The sequence below is a fragment of the Schistocerca cancellata genome, chromosome 6 (assembly GCF_023864275.1).
Source record: "Schistocerca cancellata isolate TAMUIC-IGC-003103 chromosome 6, iqSchCanc2.1, whole genome shotgun sequence".
In the NCBI taxonomy this organism is placed as follows: domain Eukaryota; kingdom Metazoa; phylum Arthropoda; class Insecta; order Orthoptera; family Acrididae; genus Schistocerca; species Schistocerca cancellata.
Genome location: NC_064631.1, coordinates 490305159 through 490308524, shown reverse-complemented (window position 1 = coordinate 490308524; position 3366 = coordinate 490305159). Strand labels below are relative to the sequence as shown.

The following is a 3366-nucleotide window of genomic DNA, read 5'->3' as shown; positions in this document are numbered from 1 at the left end:
GACCCCTATTGATTTTTTCTGTGGGGAGCAATCAAACATAGTGTGTGCTCAAATACCAAGCTTCAGTCCGGAACCGCGCGACCGCTACGGTCGCAGGTTCGAATCCTGCCTCGGGCATGGATGTGTGTGATGTCCTTAGGTTACTTAGGTTTAATTAGTTCTAAGTTATAGGGGACTGATGACCTTAGAAGTTAAGTCCCATAGTGCTCAGAGCCATTTTGAACCAACTAAGCCAGACGATATGAAACAACGTATTATCGAAGCGTGCGCTGTTATCTCACGTGACACCCTAGCAGCCGTTCATAAATAATTCGAACGGCGACTACAAATGTGCATTGCAGCAGAGGGGAAACATTTTCAGCACATGCTTCATTATAGTTTTGTATCGATACAGTATGAATTTTGCATCTTCATGAGTATTTGCTTCGTATTTTGATCAATAGTAAATATTTTCAAATAAAAAACAAATACGTACGAAATAATTTTGGCCAATAAGGGCCGCCTCATTTACATTTGTATCTCTGTTATTTAAAATGTATTAACACCTTGTAGTATTTTAATTCTGTATGTTATGTACTATTTTGGTATCAAAGTTGTGAAATAACTGAACAATATTTGCGCGACATCATTAGTTAATTTTTGCGCAAAATATCGCAGTATATGTATTAATGTTGTCGGGTAAATGGGCGTGTTTGTGTAAGGACGGACTCGCGACGTTTACCATGTACTCTACACAACAGGAAAGGTCGCACTGGACAACGCCGCTTCGAAGGACGAAAACGATACAAGAACATATCTGTGTCTCAAAAACTTTTCGCCTAAATATTATGATATACACATATTTGAAAACGTCTTTTTCAGCTAATAATGTACCCTATCCACTAGTTTTACAACCGAGGAGCAAATTATATGTCTCAGTACATTTATTAAATTATTTAGAGATAACTTATTTGACCTGCGGGCAACGGCCTTGGCGCAGTGGATACACCGGTTCCCGTCAGATCACCGAAGTTAAGCGCTGTCGGACGTGGCCGGCACTTGGATGGGTGACCATCCGGGCTGCCACGCGCTGTTGCCAATTTTCGGGGTGCACTCAGCCTCGTGATGCCAATTGAGGAGCTACTCGACCGAATAGTAGCGGCTCCGGTCAAATAAAACCATCGTAACGACCGGGAGAGTGGTGTGCTGACCACACGCCCCTCCTTTCCGCATCCTCATCTGAGGATGACACGGCGGTCGGATGGTCCCGATGGGCCACTTGTGGCCTGAAGACGGAGTGCATATATTTGATCTGTGGAGGTCTCTATACAACTTAAGGACACACACGTGAAGAAATAGATAATGTGATAGAGTTTCAGTTTCAATGAAGAACGTTACAAGCAATTAGGACATCAACGTCCATCTGGTGGGTGAACATTTGAATCGTGGCAAACTCTCTGCAAGAGGTTCTTGATATGTCACTTTTGCTCAGTAACAGTAGCTGAAATTCAGTGGTGTGGGAGACGGGATTTCGTTTACGTAATTAGTCAGTGCTATATTCAGTCACAGACCCTCAAAACTTGACTCTATTGGTTGATACTGAGAATAGAAGTTAACCTACTAGTCACAGACTCATAATATAACTACGTTTTATAGAATCTGTACGTTCATTAAAGATTAAAAATAATATTGTCGAATATGCTACTTGCCAAGAAGGTAACAGTGCGCATATGTGAATGAATACGTAGCATTGGTGATGACACCGCGCTAAGTGACAAACTGATACAGTCAGGGGTACTTTCCCAATCCGGATGAGGATCGTAACGAGTGATTGTGATGGAAGTGTTCACGCGGTGACCCCGTGCTCTGCGGCGTAGTCTACACAGCAGGGGCTCGCGTCCTGTCACGGCGCGGCGCCACCTGGCGTCCATTATGCATCGCCCTGGCCCGCGGCACGCAGCGCGCGCCATACAGCATACAGCACGCAACACGCAGCGCGCAGCGGAGGGGCGGCAGCCTGATGGACGGCGCACGTGCGCCAGGGGCCGGCTCGCTTCGCCCCCGCATTCTGGCGTCTCCGGCGGAACGAGTGGCCGGCTCGCTTCGCCCCCGCATTCTGGCGTCTCCGGTGGAACGAGTGGCCGGCTCGCTTCGCCCCCGCATTCTGGCGTCTCCGGCGGAACGAGTGTGGGACGTGCGGAAGCTGTGTGATGACACGAAAGTCCAGCGAGCCACGCGTCCGCCGAAGTGATATACGTCACGGTAGTGGACGTGCTAAACCGTTTGGATAACATCGAATGCAAAGGAGGCCTCTAAACTTGCTGATCTCTTCCCGTTTCAGATAAAAATAAACTGCTGTCCATTGAGATACCGACACCATGAAGTCTACGTGCAAGAACAGACTGGCGTGAATTGTAGCACGTCGTTGGATACAAAAATGAGTGACTTTAGGAGCAGGCATACAGAGTAGACGCACGGAAAACCACCACGACAATTATTGTGGCTTGCCTTGACAAGATGGAAGAGAGAGAAGCACACAGTGCACTGAACACAGGAACGGCACCAGAGGTTGTTTTCAAATGGTTTTCGGTTCAGCGTGCAGCATCACTATGGGTGGATGTGTGTGTGGAGGCTGCAAGTAGAATGAACGTCGACAGGCTCCATCCGTCAATGCCATATCAGCCGTGCAACTGGCTTTATAGTGTAAATGGCACTGAGCATGCAACATGATCAGTTTCGGTTCGTGTAGTCAGCGAGCATTACTCTACTGTGTAAGTCGTTGACTTTTACCTTCCCACAATAGCTTGTTGAAGTTCGTTCAACAAAATAACGCATGATCTCATGCTGCTGCTCATTGTCCTGACCTACTTCAATAAATCGGACATTCGACTGCTGCCCTGTATAGGGGGTTCTTCAGAACTCTCGCCTACTGCTGATGGGTTACCGAAAAACTAGCACACCACCACTCGCAAGCCACTACCAAAGACGAATTCTCGATCAGAGGTGAAGCAGTATGAAATGACGTAAGCGTTTCTGTGACCCAAGCCTTGTGGACTTAAGAAATTGTCGCTGCCGGAGATGGCACCTCTGTGTAGCAACTGTCGCACCCTGCATACTCGCTAAGCACCTACAAGTTTGCCCATGTACTCTTCCTGCCTGCACTATTTACGCTCAATAATATCGTTATTTGCTCTCCTTCTTGACGTTGTAATTTTAATGTCTAGGAGTGATTACGTTGTCGCATATCACTCGGAATAACAGGTGTAAATCTCATAGCACACAATGTGACAAACTACCTCAAACAGTAAAAAAAAGATTACGATTTTCAACACTACCATCAGCTGTAATTGGCTTCTGAATTTAGTGGCAATTGGTTTCGACGATTCT

At 46.6% G+C, this 3366-nt stretch overlaps 1 pseudogene; it reads left to right on the top strand.

Moving 5' to 3' along the window:
- The first annotated feature begins 960 nt into the window (after window positions 1-960).
- On the top strand, window positions 961-1078 carry LOC126089533 (5S ribosomal RNA; annotated as a pseudogene).
- The last annotated feature ends 2288 nt before the right edge of the window (window positions 1079-3366 follow it).